This window comes from Symsagittifera roscoffensis, chromosome 1 (genome assembly GCF_963678635.1).
Source record: "Symsagittifera roscoffensis chromosome 1, txSymRosc1.1, whole genome shotgun sequence".
In the NCBI taxonomy this organism is placed as follows: Eukaryota; Metazoa; Xenacoelomorpha; order Acoela; family Convolutidae; genus Symsagittifera; species Symsagittifera roscoffensis.
In genome coordinates, this window is record NC_087062.1 from 51,690,943 (window position 1) to 51,710,429 (window position 19,487).

General features: G+C 34.3%; 1 protein-coding gene across 2 annotated transcripts in view; it reads left to right on the top strand.

Annotated features, from left to right (window-relative positions):
- The window catches only part of LOC134845429 (dynein regulatory complex subunit 2-like), a 442,061-nt gene that overhangs the window by 231,819 nt on the left and 190,755 nt on the right, over positions 1-19,487 (top strand). Inside the window, exon 1 of one of the 2 annotated variants that reach the window (XM_063862333.1) lies at positions 3,028-3,038. The exons of the other annotated variant lie outside the window; for it this stretch is intronic. The gene's annotated coding sequence lies outside the window, so the exon portion shown is untranslated. Of the gene's footprint in view, positions 1-3,027; positions 3,039-19,487 lie in introns of those variants that run through there. 2 annotated transcript variants of the gene reach the window in all.

Here is a 19,487-nt window from a genome sequence, read left to right on the forward strand (position 1 = left end):
CGGTGTGTGTACCGGAGGCTAATTTAAGAATTTGTGGGTGATGAAAATGATCTTCATCGTGTGTGTGTAAAGGTAGGTTATAACAAATTGAGTCTTTATTCGGTTGGCAATGACTTTGTGCATTTTTATGAGAGTTTGCTGTAAACATAATTGGTTTGCGTGGCTTTTGATTAAAAACCATTTCATATGGTGACATTCCTAGAGTTGTCGTGATTTGTGAATTATATGCTGAGGGAAATAGTTTTACATCTGCTGACCATTCGGTGTATTTTGTATCATTTCCATTGATGATACATCTAAGATATTCTTGTAGTGAACGGTTCATACCTTCGACTAAGCCGTTTGTCCAAGGTGCGTGAGATGTACGTGGTTTGTGTTTGATGTTATATAAATGACATAGTGTGATGATTTCATTATTTATGAATTCCGTACCGTTGTATGTAACTAAAATTTCTGGTAGTCCGAATTTGGCTATCCAGTGTTCATAAAGTGTTGTGTAAGCGTAATAAGCGTTACAATGTGGTACTGGGTTAAGTGCTACATAATAAGTAAATGCGTCAACAATTACCATAATGTAGGAGTTTCCTTCGCTTCGGATGATGGTGAAATTGGTCCTTTTGTATCAAATGAAATACGGTGGTTAAAGTACAAACTTTGTCCTTTAAAGTCTTGTTTTTGTGATATTTGTTTTTGATTTGGATAAGGTTTATTTAGCTGACATACTATACAATCATTGCATAGTACTTTTATCCAAATTGGTGCATTTGGAAAATAAAAGTTTTGTATGAAATTTGAATATGTTTTCTCTGATCCAGAGTGTCCTTTAATGTTTTGTGTATGTGAGATATTAAAAGCTATGAGAATCATTTTTAAAGGGAGACAGGAAACTGTAGATTCATTTAATTGGTATTCTAGAAGGTCTGTGTTTTCATTAATTGTTGTATTATTAAATTTTCGAAAATATCGGAGGAGTGTTTTATTTCCTAATATTGTTGTATCTGCCTTTATGGGTTTAGTTTTATATTTGTGCCATGATTTTAGTTGTCTAATTATTGGGTCAAGATTTTGGTATTGTTTCAAAGTATTAATTGTAATTTTATCTGTTGGGGGGAGAAAAATGTTTTCTATTTCTAATTTAGATAAAGTAATTGTATCAAGTGGGTCATGGAGGTCAAAAACTTGATTTATTGTGTATTTTGAATCGTTTGTTTGTGGTCCTGATAAATTTATTTTATCAGTTAGATTTTCTTTTTCAATTAACGGAAAAAGGTCTTTTTTATGCGGGTGTTGTTTTACTCTTTTTTGTTGGGTGTTATTTTTTATCCATTGTGAATATGGAATTGGTTTAAAAGTTGATGTTCCAAGTAGATCAACTTCGTAGTAGTTATTTTGGCAATCTAAACAAAGTGGGAAGTGTTGTAGATTATTTATTTGTGATTGTTCAACGTCAGTTTTTACTGCATATTTGCATTCTAGTCGGGGTGATGTTTCGTTTTCTGCAAGGTAAAATTTTATATTTTTGGGTATTTCAACTGTAGTTTTACGTGTAAGTAATTCAGGTGGTGTATTTCGACTTAAAGTGTCTGGTAATGCAAGATTCTTTCCTGCTGTCCAAACTATATGTAAGTTTGGGAATTTCATTAGGATTAATTGAAATCTATAAACTCGGTGATTTGGATTAGATTTTTGTGTAAAGAGAAAAATGATTGGTTTGTGATCTGTGAATAGAACTGTTGGATGTTTTGATCCAAGTATCATATTTTGGCTGTATATTTTCTCATTAGAGTTGAGAGTCGTAGCTCTGCTTGAGTGAATAATCGAGAATTTGCTGATATAAGATTCATTTTGTTTGTGCCATTGTGTGATTGTAATAATGCTGCGCCGATGCCAAAATTTGAAGCATCGCACATTGCATAGAATGGTTGATTTGGATCTGGAATTGTATTCGAAATTTGTTCAGTTAGGAGTTTTTTAATTTCTTCAAATCGTGCTTGATGTTCTGTGTTCCATTCAAAATTATTTTGTTGTCTAAGTATATTATAGAATGGTCTTAGGTATAATTGCATTTTATAGACATATTTGCTTAAAAAATTTAACATTCCAAGGAATTCTTGGATTTTCTTTTTGTTTGTTGGTGGTTGGAGCTTCTGAATAGCATCAATGCGTGATTTTAAGGGAGTGATTGTTTTTCTTTCTATATTGTGTCCTAAGAATTTAACTCGTGTTAAAAAGAAGTGTGATTTATCGGGGGCGGCCTTCAGATTTTCGTTCTGAAGTATTTTGTGATAGTGTTCTAAAACATTAAACATTTCTTCTTTTGTCTGTGATTGCATAAAAACATCGTCTAAAAGCTGAAAATGCTCCATAGATATTCCATAGAATAGGCGGTTGAATTCATATTGCTGATTTCCAATAACAAATTGTGTTAAGCGTCGCGATTGTTCATCTAGTGGCATTTGATTATATGCACTATTCATATCTGCGGTTGTAAAGTGTTTTCCGTTTATTTTTGTTAAAATAACTTGTATTGGTTCAATAGGCCAATTGCATTTTGATTCGTCTATTAGTGAATTAAGATATCTAGCGTCTAGAACTATTTTTAATGATTCTCCTTTTGCTAGGATGATAACAGGGTTGATAAAAGTGTTACCTTTTGGTTGTTCTTCTTTGTTTACCGGTGATATAATTTTGTATTGTTCTAAAATATCGATTAATCTGTTCACTTTATCGTGTAAATGAATTGGTACTTTACTTGCTCTTTGTTTTTTGAAAACTGCGTCAGGTTTTAATGGGAGATGTAGTGATGAACTAATTTTGCCAACATCAAATTTTGCCAAGATGTTGCAAGACTGATGAATATTTTATTAGCTGTTTGGCTAACTTATCAAATTCGTCTTGTGTTATTTGTGAATGTTGGAAGTTGAACATTGTTAAAAATTTCTGTTGATTCTCTGTATAGTTATTTATGTTGAATGTAGGTTTGAAATATGGGGTTTTTGTGAAATAATCTGTATTTCTTTTTTCATTACTTATTAAATTATTTATGGATAATTCTTCATTAAGAATTGTGGATTGACAAATATCTAAAAATTGGAGTATATTATTTACGCGGTATGCTTTTTCGTGCACTGGTGATATCGTAGCGTTGGTTTCGCAATATCCCAAAAGTCCTAAAGGTAATGTTACTTGATAGGGTGTATTATTGTATACATGTAACGAAATAATATCTGAATTCGAGTTTTTCAAATATTTTATGGATGAAGTTGTGATTTTGAAAAATTTATGGATAGGTTTGAATTCAAAGTCTGACATATAGAGTTGTTGTTTATTTTGTGTTTTATTGAAAAATTATATATGTTTCCTGATAGTGGTTTCAGGTGTTTTCTTTGTTGGTTATATATTGGATAAAATTTTGAAAAGAATGGTGGTTGTTTATTTAATCTTTGGAAAAATGTTGTCTTTTGTTTTTGTGTATTTATCTTTGATTAGTATTTTACTATTCAAAATGTTGATTGTTGGTATATATTTAGAGATAAATGGTATTCCAATGATATTGTGTTTAATATCAGTGATATGAAATATTTGTTTAAATGGTTTATTTAAAATTTTATTTTGCTCTATTGTTCTTGTGGGGAGAAGAAATAATTGAATTTTTCCATAGTTTACCAATGTTGATCCTTGTGCTGTTGCTAGTTTACTGGAGGTTTCGAGAGGTGTTAATTTTGGGTGTAATGTTTTTATTTCATTCCATGTGGGAATGTTTATTATGTTTGATTCTGCTCCTGTATCAATTAAAAAATCAATTTCAAGATCTGGTGGTTGAAATTCTTTGTATCTTGGACTTTCTAAAAGAAATGGTATTGTCCAAATTTTTTCTTTGGGTTGTTCTTTTTGTATATTTTGATAGATGTGATTTGTATTCAAGCATTTTGTTTTGGCATTTTCATTGGATTGATTTGTAGTGTTGATTTCGTTAGTTTCTTGTGCCGTTTGTGTGGAATGGATGGGTTCAATATAATAATTGTGAAGGAATTCTAATTGATTTTCATATATATGTGATGAAAAAGGTTGTTCGTATATAATAGGTTCGTAGTCATTTTTGACTGCTATCATATTTATTGAGATAGTGTTTTCTGTATCACTTTCTGAATCTGATGATTCACAGTTTATTTGATTTAGTTGTAGTTCGTTATTTCCTGTGTCATCAATACCTGGGGGGTCTGATGTTGTTTCTGGATTTGATTGTACTTGATTAATATGCCTTTGATGTTTAGTTGTTCTACTTCTGTGGCGATTGTTAGAATTATTATAATGGTTATTATTTCTGTGTGGTGATTGGGAATAATTTCTATAACGATTATTATAACTTGAATGTCGATTTTGTGAATTATTTCGAGATCTGTTTTGATAATTATTGTTTGGTCTGTTATAGTTTGATCTGTTATATGAGTTATTCCTTGATCGATTGTTCGGGTAATTCTGGTTTCGGTTGTTTGAATAACTTCTATTGCGATTATTTGAGTAGTTTCTATTTCTTTTATATGATGAGCTTCGTGATTGATTGTTTGGATAGTAATTATTCCTTGATTGGGAATTAGATCTAGAAACAAATTGTGTTGTGTTTGAATTTGATCTGGAGTAGTTATTTCGACTATTTGGTCTATTGTAATGATTTTGTGACGAATTTTGTGTATTTCTTCGTTCTGGTGATCTTCCTCTATAACTTGAGTTATATGGTGATTGGGTTCTCGTGTAATTGGTATTGTTCGGAAGTGGTTTTCCTGAACTGTTGTTGCTGTATACATTTTTGTTTGGTAGATTTTGGTCTTTCTCCATGTATTGATAGAATGATTTATTTGGTTCTTTATATTTTTGAGGTTTGTTTTGATTGTCCTGTTGTTTTTGTCTACATTCAGAAATACTATGTCCGTATCGTCGGCAATAATTACACCATTTTTTGAAAGATGGTTTGCCTTTAAAGTTTGGGTGTTTTTCATAAATATTGAATATTTCAGTGATTTTTTCAACGAGGTCTGTATCTGATTCCTGTATATTGTTGATATTTGTGGTATTTGTTTCAATTCGGTTAATATATTGTAATTTCAGATTTTCTGTTTCTTCAAGTTTCATTGTGATTTCCGCTTGCTCTAGTTTGTCTACTAGTTTTCTAAAATCTAAATCGGGCTCTCGAATTGAGAAGGGATGGGATGCTCTCTTTTTTATTGCTATTTTCCTTAATTGAGGTGTTAAGGTCATCATTAGGATTTCTGTCATTATTGTGTTTTTATAGTCGTGTATATTTAATGAATATGCTTTTCGAACTAGTGTTTCGATACGTACTGCTAATTGTTTGATGGTTTCATTTGGTAATCTGCGAATTTCATTACATAAAATTCTTTGTTGTTGTTTGTTTCTTTCGGAGTCAAACATTTTTGAAAATTCTTGTGTAAATCTTTTCCAATTTGATTTTTTTTCTATAGGCAATACTGAAAACCATTTTTGGGCTGCGCCGTCTAAGGTTGTCTGTATCAACGCTGTGCGTCGATGTATCCAATTTTTATTGTAGCGGCGTATTAATTGGTTCAGGTCCTATACTTAAAATTAAATTTGCTGTTACTGCATTTAAATAATCTTCTACAGAATATTCAGGGTCTGTTCCTGTGAATACCATTAATGGTTTGTTTGATGTTTTTGATGATCCACCCATAAGGTATGGATTCATTGTCATTTGTAATGATTCTGCGGCATTTGGCATTTGTGAGAAATTTGAGAGTTGATTCTTTGTTATTTCGTGTTGTTGAAGGTAATATGGAAGTGGTATTTCATTTTGCATTTGTGTTGGTTGATACGAGTGTGTAATCATTGGGTTTTGTGGCTGAATTGGTTGAAAAGATTGTGTATTAATTGGGTTTTGCATTTGTATTGGTTGTTGATTTTGTGTATCTGTTGGGTGTGGAGAAAAAATTCTATGATATGTATACGGTTTCTGCACTCCTTGTCCACGATATTCTTGAGCATATGGTGCAAATATATCTGGTTGTAAATAATCATCGTCAGAGGATAAATAATCCGTTTGATGAGATGCTTGCTTTTTATTTTTATTCTGTTGAAAGAATGGGTAATTTTCACTACGATCCTGTGGAGGATGTGAATTAGTTTGAAAATTTACTGAGTTGGTTGTTGCCATTGGGTTATCCCAATATCGAGATCTTATCTGATTATTATGATTTTTTCGTGGGGGATAGTTTGTTTTTGATGAATGTGCGTAATTATAATTGTGTTCCGCAAAAGTGTTTCTTGTGAACGTTCTGCGTGTTTTTGACGGTATTGTCATGGGTCTATATGTTTGATAATCCATTTGTGAATATTTTGGAGCAACCGAAGGTTTAACGGTTGATTGTAAGGTTACTTGTGCTAGTGAAGTATTTGTATTTCTTGGTGTTTTTAAATTTGGACGTATTGGTGAAATACTTTGTTGTGTAGTTGTTGTTTGGACAATTTCTTCATTTATGAAGTGTGATGGTGTTTGAATATCTTGTTGAGTGAGGTTCCTAGTTCCATTAAGGTTTTCATTGTGTATGACGGTCAAATTTAAACTGTTATTTCGCGTATCGGGTAAAAATGTATTGTAGTTTAATGGTGTTGCATCAATGGATAATGGTATTACCCTTACATAATCTCTTACATAAGATATTGTACTTATTGCCTGACTTGAGATTGATTGTGGGATATTTATGAATGCATAATGACACCATTCGGGGTCCCAAACGTAGTCTGATTGTTCTGTGATGGCGGTATCATTGTTTGAATTTTGGGGTCTGAAATTTTTTCTTGCTTGTGAAATTAAATCTATATTATGTGTGAAATAATCTATTATAAACCATGCCAAAATTTTTTGTAAGTCATGTTTTGTATGTTGTGAAACTTCATCTTTAGTGAAATTTTCTTTAATTATATGTAGAAAAGTTGAAAATAGTGTGATTTCATGTCGTACCTTTATATGTTTGGATGTCTCATTCGGTGAGATATGCGGGATTGGGTTTTCGTTTTCTAATATTGAAATATAACTATATATTATTGCAAAAACTTCATTAGTAAATATGGAGTTTGCTCTTTGTGAGTTATGATATTGTATGCTTTTTATATATTCTGAGAATACTTTTGAAAATTCTAAATCAAGATCGTCTGTTTGAATTACATATTTGCGGTGATTCGGGTTTGGTGAGCTGAATTCTATGGTGTAGATTCCGTATTGTTGTGTTAAGTTACATATATCTTTCAGATAGTGATCAATAATCTGTCTTTTTATTTTTACATCTGGGAACTCTGTTTTACATGGGCTAATTCCGGGTTCAAACAAATTTAGGAGGAAATTATTACAAAGATCATGCTGTCCTCTATTATCGGGTGCATCTACTAAGAAGGGGTAGATATCGTCATCGTCTGGACTATCTTCACTTGGAGTGTGTGTTTGGCTCATTTTTTCGTTTAATGACTGTTAATAGGTAATTATCGATGTGTCTAATTGGTTGATTCCAATTATACAAGTGTACTGGTTTGTGTTTATATTGCTTTTTTATTCTTCTTTTTCCTCTTTTTGATGAATTTGAAGTTGTTTCTGAGTCGGAAAAATATAATTGATCGTGAATAGGGCAATTTTTATCAATGGATTCTTTTAATTTATAAAGTTCGTCTAAATTGCTGACTTCTGATTCTGAGAATGCGTTTCTATTTTTGGAAAATCTTTTTCGTGTTATTTGTCTTTGTTTAGTTATTATTTTCCTTTTTAGTGTTTGTCGTTTTGTTCTGATATATCCAACTGTTTGTGTGTGTGGTGTGATAACAAGGTCGTATTTTTTGTTATCTATTTCACAGTTGTGCAAAACGATTGTTTGTTTGTTTCCTAGATTTTTAAATGACATAAGGTTTAGGATGACGGATGCAAGAAGTTGTTAGATGATTTCTATTTTCTTAAATTGTTAGTCCTTACGATTTTTTGGTTAGCTTAACCTGGGTCTATTTGTTCAGGGTTGGAGAGAAAAGTATATCGATTCCGAAGAATGATTTTTTACTTTCTCGTGGCTAGTATAAGCTAAGGTGTTAACTTACTTAATCTTACTTAGGGGTAGTGATTGTGTTCAAGGGTTGGAGAATAGTAAATCGATCCACAAGGTTCAGGTATAATTAGAACGCGAGTAGTTCGTTAGATACTATTTTAAACTTACTAAGTCTAAGATTTATCCTGGGTCTGGTAAGAGGAGGGTTCAAGTGAAGGATGAATAACCGAAGTTCTTCACTGTTTATCCTAATTTGAATGATTAGTTTTGTCAAAAATTTCCATTAGTCTTGGGTTTTTTGAAAGGGTTGGATAGTGAATCGACGTTTGAGGTCGTTAGACACTAGCTAAGTGGGTGGGGGAGAACAAAATTGTTCTTTTTGATCCAAGGATAGGCCTTGATGTCAAGTTTTTTAAATTTAATTAAATAGAAAACTAATTAAGATCCAAGGATAAGCCTTGATGATCTGATTTTAAAATTAAGTGAATTTAAGTTTAAAATGGTTTAAATTTATTTAAGAAAAGATTTAGTGTTTTAATGATATTAGTGAGCTTATGATTGCTGTTATGTTTTAGGTGATGAAGCTGGGACAACTGATGATTTTATGATTACTAACAGTTTATTGTCATGCTACTAATTTTTGTTTTGATTTTCAATAAATATTTTCCAAACATGTTTTATAGAATACTGCAGAATTTTAGAAAAACGATCTGAGATCTTTTTATCAATCGTTATTGTATATTAATATTTTGTTTAGCGCCTGAAATGATCATGAAGATTGACTTCAAGATTTAAGTTTGCAAATGAAAATCTAAATTCATTGCTAATAAGATTCTAAATATAAAAGTTTGTGTTGGCTTTTGCCGTACTATCATATAACTATTTGGTAAGTTTCTACTTTGTCGTATGTCGTCTCTGGTTCGAGGTCTTCTTCCAATTCCGGGTAGTTCTATTATCGTTCGGAATATTGGCTCTGATCTATTGAGTCGTAGAGACATTTCGATTAAATTATCGTCGTGTAACATTTCAAAAATGTTTTGTCTAAATTCTAATCTATTTTTGGTTAATTCTAAGCTATTAAGGTCTTGTTCGAGACTTATGCTCGCACCAGATGAGTTATAACCGATGGTCTTAACTCATAGAGTAATTTCGGATAGGGTACACCGTCTGCTCGTCACGCATCTTATTTTCGGCCATATAGATTCGTGCAACTTCTTAGTCTAATACCGATCCTAATCTTACTCTTATACTATTCTAGTCTCAGGTTGTTTAACTAGTCTCTGCTAGGCTCAATAGATCTAGGGTATACTGGTTTATTGCGGCTGCTGAAGTTCGCTTGGAGAGGCAACTAATTTCTAAGTTAAATTCAAATCTCTCTGGTGCTGAAATTACAAGTAATTTCAGCACTTACAAATAAGTGGGTTGTTAGTTAGATGGATCATGATTGGTTAATGTTAAATACTTTACAGTGGTAAAATATCTAATTTATCCAATCATAAAATGTAGTTTAGATCAGGTTCCAGTACGGTCTATAATTTAGACAAACATTTTGTCAAAAATATTAACACAGTTCAGTCAAATCTAGCCTAAATATAATTTTTTATTTTCAGCTATTTATTTGATTGTTTTTGGACTGAAAACAACACCAAATTTTTCAAACAATCAAATTTACATCAGCGCTTACCTAATGTCACTTTTTTGTGATTTTGTAAGTAGCATGAAAAAATTGAAATCAATCTCGATAAGCAAACCTATTTTCAAAGCAACATTGAAACAGCAGCCACAATAAAACATAGTTACTGCTCGTAAAACAGGGCGAAGTTCTAACTGACAGTACTGCGAGTTAAAACGTTTATAGTTGAAAATTTATGAAATAATCAGCGCTTACCTAATGTCAATTTTTTGTGATTTTGTAAGTAGCATGAAAAAATTGAAATCAATCTCGATAAACAAACCTAGTTTCAAAGCAACATTGAAACAGCAGCCACAATAAAACATAGTTACTGCTCGTAAAACAGGGCGAAGTTCTAACTAACAGTACTGCGAGTTAAAACGTTTATAGTTGAAAATTTATGAAATAATCTTTTGAGCATTTTCTAGATAAATTGATCGAAATTGCTTATCATACAGTTGCATGCATATAATCTATAGAAAAATACTAGTCATACAAAATGTTCAAAATCTTTAATTTTTTCAAATAAAAACACGTTTTTCTGTTGTTCTGACAAGAATATCGGTAAACAGGGGTGTGAAGTACTGTATTGATGATAGATGTTTTAGTGTCGATAGGTTATCGCAATATATTGAACCCTTTCGGCTCTTTTCCAGTCCCCCTTTCAAACTGCCGAGTTTTATGTTTGTTGTACATGTTATTACGGCTAAATGAAGAACAAATCTCACGCACTCAGTAAAAAGAGAAAATAATCGATGATATTATAAGTATAATTGTACTTTTAGCAAAATTGTAATTAATTATAAGCTCCAAATTTGGATGTTTAAACCAATTTATAATCCATTATAATGATAACATTTTTCGTGACATTATAATAAATTATAATCAATTATAACTGATTTTAAATTTATCTGAAATCTCTTATAATTTCTTATAATCTCTTATAATCTCTTATAAACAATTATAATATATTATAATATATTATAATCGTTTTTTCTCTCAAATTATTATTTCACAAGAAAAACCAATTATAATGGAGTATAAATTAGCTATTCTGCATGAAAACACACTAAAAATCAGTCAGAATTGAGAATCAGTAAACCAGGGGCGGATCTAGGGTTTTCATGAGAGGGGGGTCTCCTAAACCCTATAAAGGTTCCATAGATTCCATGCTCTCCCAAGGCATTTAAAAAACCCTGTTTTGGTCAAATTTTACGCGCCGCCAAAAAAAGGGGCCAAAAAAAAGGCATTTTAAGGCTTTTTTGGAAGAATTTGACCGAAAAAAATCTTTTTTTCCGTCGCGCACCCCCTCAAAAGTAATAGGCTCCGTTAAAAAATTTTAGGGTCAGAAAGCCAAAAATGGATATCTCAAAATAATGGGGGGACCTCAAAATAGTTCCCCCCCTTAAGGGATTCGAGCCCCTGCCGACCCAAAAGATCTCCATATTCCCCCTCACTATTTTGAGGTGCCCCTTCCTATATCCGCTGGGGGCTATAAGTAGAAAATTACAGTTTCTTTTAGTTCGGTAACCAACTGAAAATCACACAAAACAAAACAAAACTGAAACGAAATGAAGCGATGACAATGTTTGGTGAATATTAATAGAATATAACCCATTATAATGGATTATAACTCAAGAAAATTTGAGGGAAAAAAACTTTCTTAACATAACCGAATAATGATTTTTATTGTTTCGAAAAATAGTAACATTATAATCAATTTATTATCGATTATAATCAATTCTTTTTGAAATCTATGGAGACTGATTATAAAAATCCATTATAATCTATTATTTTTTCTTTTTACTGAGTGCGGGCTGTTTGCAGTTGTCGATTTTTTCACCACGTCAAAATTATAATAATGTTAAATAAGCTTTTGAAAATTGAATTTGAAAGGGGGGAACTGGAAAAAGCCACCCTTTCGATAGATTATCCGATAATCGCAACTATCGAACCCCATATATTGAAGAAATGACAAAAAAACAAAGCCATGTTTTAGCTGACATAAAACGCACTGGTTAAGGTACTATCGAGCGCAACGGTTAACAGTTTTATTTTCTTTCGGCTTAAATATTGATCTCGATAAGCAAATCTATTTTCAAAACAACTTTGAATCAGCAGCCACAATAAAACACTAGTGGACAAAATATTGTAACAAAAATCGTAAATTATCGTAAGTCATTGTAATTAAATATCATAAAATATCGAAGATTCCACTGGATAGATTTTCGCGATACTTGAAAGCTTGCCGCCGATAGATATTTCGATGTTTTGTATCGCGATATATCGGATATACAATTATCGATTTCCCACGCTGTCGGTAAGTTGTCAAAAAATTGGGAACTATGAGAGAGATTTGTTCACCGCAAACGATTAGTGTCTGGGAGAGTGTTTTTTTTACAATTGTGCAACTTAAAGTGTTCATGGCAATAAAAAAAGTCAATGAAAAGTCAGCGAAAATTCTTCAGATGTCAGTTTTAAACATTTTTAGCGCACTTTTCCCTGCCAAAAATTGAAAACTCAATTAGCTATTATTAGTTTTGTTCCATGAAATACGCACTTGATTACTTTTGTAGATTAATTTCAATTCAAAAGTCAGCTTTCAAAGTTAACTCAAATACTTAAAAAAATATATTTTATTAATTCTTTGGTTGATTTTAACGCCACATAACGCAACTGTTCCGAATGCCCTCGAGTCTAGCCACTTGATGAAGGCTTCCATAGGCGCTCAATAATCCATTATATTTGTGACAAAAGATACAATTATCAAACAAATCAGATCAAAACCGTTCGTGATACATTTTAATTAATGTTTTTATCAGTACAGTGCTGATTTAAATTAACCGGACAAAACGGGCTAAACTTGAAATTTAAAACGCGTTTTTCTCAAATTGGGTTGAGTTTAGGTGAAAAACCATGAGGACAAAACTTGCCTAAGAGTTTGGCAGAACTAATATGTTGTAATTTTTTTTGCGAAATTCCCTCACGAAATTGTACCCCAAAAATGGGTTATTTAGGCTTTTCTTAGTTAATAAAAAATTACGCCCTAAATATCCAGTCAATCACAGACATAATTATATCAAAGTGAGCCCTTATGTAGCCCAACAAACTTTGAGAAGAATATATTCTCAAAAACATTGTATCATTTAATTTATTTTTGTTTGATAGACAAAAAAGGTCATTTTTACTATATAAAATACCTACTTTTGATTTAAAAACAATTTTCAAACGGTTTGCAATTTGTTTTGCAGAATATACCCTTTTTAAAGGTTGTTGGGCTGCGTAAGAGGCTCACTTTGATATAATTATGCCTGTGATTGACTGTGTATTTGCGGCGTAATTTTTTATTATCTAAGAAAAGCCAAAATAACCCATTTTTGAGGTAAAATTTCGGGCCCGAATTTCGCCAAAAAAATTAAACCAAGTTTTGCCTTCATGATTTTTGACCTTAAGTCAACCCAATTTGAGAATTAAGTCAACCCAATTTCCCAATTTGAGAAAAACGCGTTTTAAATTTCAAGTTTGACGCGTTTAGTCCGGTTAATTTAAATCAGCACTGTATAGCCATCTTTAGTCATATATTTCATTTTTTTTGCCGACTGAGAAATGATCTCACCACAGTCGATATCACTTGGCGAAAAATATTGTTCAGTTTTGGTTGCTTTCGAAAAAAAAGACCAATTCATGTTTTGGTATTACTGCTTGAGTAGCTTCACTGATTAACCAAAAATTATATCGAACATTTTACTTTTCATATTCAGCCAAACATTACGAGGCCAAACTGTGCACTGGATAGGAGCACAATTTTGTGTCTGTGTATTCCTGGATTCCAGAGACAAGTCTCAAAATATGTTCCAAAATGTAAGTGTATTCCACAAATTAAATTTCAGTGGATTCCGCATATATATACCTGTAACGTAAGTTTTGTCGGCACATTCGTTTTGTTGCGGATTCCGCAACAAGCAATTATAGCTAGTTGTTCTGGATTCCGCAACTGTAAGTGCATTCCGCAAAGTGTAAGTGGAATCCGCAAAATGTAAGTGTAATCGGCAAATGTAAGTGGAATCCGCAAAAATTGTATGCGGAATCCGCAAATGTAAGCGGATTCCACAAATTGTAAGTCGATTCCGCATTTTTTTTTATTGTTGAACTTGCATATGAACAATTAAAAATAGAGGTGGATAACTTGATTTGTTATCTATAGGAACGCGCAATTTGAACGCAAAAGGACCTATCCATTTGTCAGCGGAATCCACAAACGAATCTTACAACATTAGTTAACTATGCGGATGTCAGATCTTTCGTTTTAGTTTGAAATGGGTTCGAAATGGCAGCTCGTGTTTGAAATGGGGGCAGTTGAGTCTCTCATCAGTATTTGAGATGAGAAGATGACTTAGTTGGTTCAGAGATTATCATCGCATTCATCAGTATTTGTGATGAGATGGTTCAGTTGGTTCAGCAATTATCATCGCACTCATCGGTACTTGAGATGAGATGGTTCAGTATTTAAGACGAGTACTTGAGATGAGATGGTTCATTTTAGAGACGAGATAAAGGACGACTCGGTTGTATTTTTTGAAAGTTGAGCTGAAATGTCCTCTGAAAACTGGATTAAAAATTCTCGTTTAATTAAACCTGAAAAGAAAAACTTATACAAGCGTTATTTAAAAATTACAGAACGAAAATTAAAATATTGTTTTTATATATTGTTGAGCAACTGGATCAATTTTTATGTTCTTTCTTAATCTTTTTCCTCGAAATCTCCACTTTCGACGAAGCGCCTTTGTTGTCTTAATGGCTCACTATGGTACTCGTACTATAGTGTGTTAGTTGAAATTTTCTCCAGATAAAATATGCGTTTACCTCTCTTATTAAATTTTTTTTCTCTTTCCACATTTGTACTCAAATAGTTTGATGTGTTTCAATTCTGATGTTTAAGCGTGTTTAAAATAAGAGCTTTCAGAAAATCAAGTGGAAGATCTTTTTCTGGACAAACGAAGGGTGTAAAACTTTTGAACTGCAGACTCGAAAGGAATCATTTATTTCGTCGGCTGAAGAGTGCGAAGAATAACAGCATCGAATGGTTCTCTCAGACACTGCTTCAACCAATCTCCCAGGCATCATCTCGTTTTTAGTGAAGAACATTGCAGTTGGAATGATTGCAAGCACTTCTGGACCTGGGATGCCCGGCTTCCAAGGCAGTTTTAAGTTCGCAGACGCAGACGACGGCTTGCAGAAATGGAATTTGGTACTTTCGCCATCTAAGGTGAGCCAAATTTGAATTGACGGAACAAATTTGTACAGCTGATACTGACACAATGTAACGTGAAATTTAGTGTTGAAGCTAAGTGCAAGCTCTTTCATCAAAAACTCATAACCGTAGCAACTTTTGTTACAAAAATGGACCACATTATTTTGATATGAACAGAGCCATGCGGACACAGCTTGAAAAATGACTGAAAGACAGCTCTCCCTACAACGTATGAACTTGGAATCTGTTTTGCAAAAGGTTGTGTCGATGTAAATATTATCAAAAAAATGAACAGCTGCTTCTTGTAAATTGTCGAAAAGATGATTGATTCGCTTCGTATGACCAAATTGCCATCTGAAATTACCAGTTAAAAGAACAAATTTTTCTTTGGAAACTACTAAGAACATTACTGAACCTGGACAGTGACCTGCAGGAATAAGAGTGACAGTTTGGGTATGAATCTAGTCTCCTTCCAATGAAACATTCAATCTTATCTCATTATCTGAATCCAGAGGTATTATATATGGAGTTAAGTGAACATAAAGCGGCAATGCACTCAACAAAGCAGCCGAATTTTTATGACAATAAATTTAAAAATTATAGTTTTTTAATCTATCGAAGAGCTCAGGCTCATTAATGCCCACCATGTTATCTGTATGACAGTGCGAAAGAAAAGAAACCGTAAATTTGAGGTTCTCACTATTGAAGCGATCATTTGAAACCCCAGGAAATTCATATTATTGGACCGGCAAATTCTGACATAATCATAGAAGGAAAAAGGAGGTATGAACAGTGAGTTAATAAAATGAGGATTGAAGATAAATTTCTATAGTGTTTAAGAAAGGAGAAGACCACCACGTTTTGATCGTCATGAGCCTGTTTTGAGTGTAAGCATCTACCTTTGGTTAATTTATACAGCTAAACTTTTTATCATTTGGGCGCTTAATTAAAATTACACGAGTGGATTCGGAAAACAATTACAATTAGATTCAGTAGAGCAAATTCTCTCAAATCAAAAAAACAAATTTGGGATTTTAATTCCACTAACTACAAAAACTGAACAGTTTAAATGATATGAGCACCAATTTAGAAGATTTCACATCAGGAAGCACAGTTGGAAGAACAATCTTGGAAGGCAGTTTTGGCATATAAAACTAACTAACCAAAAATTTTTAATAGACTTCTGTACTGATGTAACTATGTGACCGGCAAATGATGATGAGGCGCCCGATACTGAGGCATACTGCACTAAATTAGGCAAACTGTGGCAAATTGTGAGTCATACTGCGACCCGACATTTGAACTAAAAAACAACTGGAAGCTTAGATGGCTGATGACTGGCTTTTTGACTGGATTTGTGACGGCATTTGCTTGGCACCAAAATACTGAGGGCGATTAAAAAAGGCAGTTTGCTAATAAACTAGTCATAAAAACTTCTAATAAAAAATTTTGAGATTTGAGATTTTGAAAGTAATAAGTGAGGCATACTGTAGCGTTCTATCCGTAGAGCATACTGAAGGGTACGAGCGCTAATGAGTGACGGCTGAAAAACAGTTTTCTAACAAACTAGTCACAAAAAAATTTAATAATATATTTTGAGATTTCATATTTTGAAACTTACTGATAATACTGTCGGGCGGTTAAGTTGGGCCCTTTTTAAATGGCGGCTTGTAGTGGCATAAGGGCGACTTGTAGTGGCTTGTAGTGGCATGGTGACTGTTGAGTGACGGCTAAAAAACAGTTTTCTAATAAACTAGTCAAAAACCATTTTTTTTAATGTATTTTGAGATTTGAGATTTTGAAACATACTGACAAAACTGTCGGGCGGTTGATTTGGGCCCTTTATATGTAATGGGTTCTAGTGGCATAAGGGCAACAGGTAGTAGCATGGTGGCATGGTGGCATTTTGAGTGAAACTAAAAAAACAGTTTTCTAATAAACTAGTCAAAAACCATTTTTGTAATATATTTTGAGATTTGACATTTTGAAACTTACTGACAATACTGTCGGGCGGTTGAGTTGGGACCATTACAAGTAGCGGCTTGTAGTGGCATAAGTGCGACTTGTAGTGGCTTGTAGTGGCATGATTTTAGTGGCTTGTTGTGGCTTGTAGTGGCATGTTGAATGATGGCTATAAAAACAGTTTTCTAATAAACTTGTCAAAAACCAAATTAGTATTATATTTTGAGATTTGAGATTTTGAAACTTACTGATAATAGTGTCGGGCGGTTCAGTTTGGCCCTTTATAAGAAAAAATTTGCAGTGGCATAAGGGCGACATTTAGGGGAATGGTGGCATGGTGGTATGTTGATTGACGGCTAAAAAAAAAACAGTTTTCTAATAAACTAGTCAAAAACCATATTAGTAATATATTTTGAGATTTTGAAAATTTACGACGAGGGGCCGACCCCAGGTTGGGATGACCCAGCGGTTCTGTCGCGTCCTCGGCCTCGAGCCCGGCCTAGCAGATTTGCAGACTTGGCGACTGACGGCGCTGCTGGTCCGCGACTGCGCCCCAGCCCTGCACCCCAGCACAATTATAGGGCCGAGTGTCGTCATCATTGTCGCTGTATATGTCGACGATTCGGCCATCCCAGGCCACAGCGTGCCCGTGACCGCGACCTCGCACGTAGGAGAACTCAAGAGAACCCAAGGCAGTGCTCTCCTCCTCGTCACTGCCAGAGAGCAGATTAAAGTCGGAGAATCTCCCCAGCTGCTCCAGTTCCGACTACGAGTCCGAGTCACGGTAGGGCACCACTGTCTCCACCTCTATCTGGTCGCCTGCCTCCTCATCGTCATCCTCATTTGTCTCCTCGTCCGTGTCAGAGGAACTAAAAAATTTAAAACAATTAGGGTGTCAGAAAGTTGTTTCGCTCCGGCAGAACAACTTTCTGACACCCTCCAGCATCACAGCGAGGCTCATGCCCGGGAAACATCGGTTTCCAACCCAGAGATTGCTGCATCAAACGTTCCTGGAATATCTGATTTTTGTGGACCGACGGGCCATCAATTAAAATGTTTTGCAGCCTAAAAAAGAACAAAATGGAACATATTTCTATATTTCGTTGAAAAAATTGTGCACCAAACTTTGTTTAACCTTTCACTAAAATGTACATCACAGATGCGCCGGAGAAATCCTGATGAAATGGTGTTATTGCAACAGCCTGCGATAACAGCAAGTAGCTTGACTCCTTCGTCGGTACTTCTGTCTTCTCCAACGTCTTTTTATGTTTGGGTCCCAACGACACATCCTTGACTGCTTTTGGGACAGAGAACTTCGTGGCGGCCGACAAGGATTCATCAGCATCAATGATGTTCCAGAACATTGGCGGCATTGATTGGAACAAAGTTTGAACATCAGCTGGCTTAATTGATCGTATATATTCCTAGGATTGACTACAAATGTGAGGTTAAACTTATTTAAAAACTGAACTCTTATTAGGAGTCTTATTACTTTACAAACTGGTTACCTTTTCCTTCGTCAATCAAATTTTCCCTATACATTCGCCTGTCAAACTGGCAACTATCTGCAGGCCCTGATTGTTGGCTTGCAAACCCCTGGATGGACTTAGCCGATGGAACTAACAATGCTTCTTGTTGGTCAATAAACCAGTCTGACTGGATGCAGTTGACAAGATCAATCGCAGGCATGCACTGTATTAGATTTGAGGTAGTCATGATCTAAGAAAATACCCAAAAAAGATGATCGAAAAATAATTATAACGAGTTTGAGCTAATTTTAGTTTCAGATGCTTCCTTTCCAAAGTCTCTCTCTTAGTTCGCCCTAGTCACTTGAAGTAACATGTCATTCTGACTGGCACTCGTGCTAAAAGAGCTGCCTAAAACCACGGCAAATCTCGCGGTTTTTTCCTCAGAGTTTCTGGTTACTGCCGCACCAGAGAAAGTCGTTGATCTGTCCTCAGATCTGCGTCAACCAGATGAAGTGGCGAAATAGAGCCCGGTAGAGGAAAGGGCGAAACGAACTCTGGTACAATAGGAAGTGGATCTGGACCCAGACACGATCCATTCGGTACCTCGGGAAGTGGTACCATCCTAATTGGCGCAGCTGGCGCACCGATGGGCAATTTGGCGCACCAATGGGTGACTTCCGAGGTATGTTCTTCGATAGTACTTGTCACTTCTGGAGCAGTAACTGTAGTAGCAACTGTTACTGACACCCTCCATTTTGAACCTTTTGATATATTCCTAGGATTGAACACAAATGTGAGGTTAAACCTATTTGAAAACTGGAGTCTTATTGGGATTCTAATTTCTTTACGAACTGATTACCTTTTCCTTTAAGATGTATGGTCAGCTCTGAGTTCCTCATGGTATTCCTTCAAAGTTTCGTCAGCGAAATTTTTCCCATACATTCGGCTGTCAAGCTGGCAACTATCCGCTAGTTGGCTTTTGAACCTTTTGACGGATTTAGCCGATGGAACTAACAAAGCTCCTTGTTGGCCACTAAACCAGTCTGACTGGATCCAGTTGACAAGATCAACCGCAG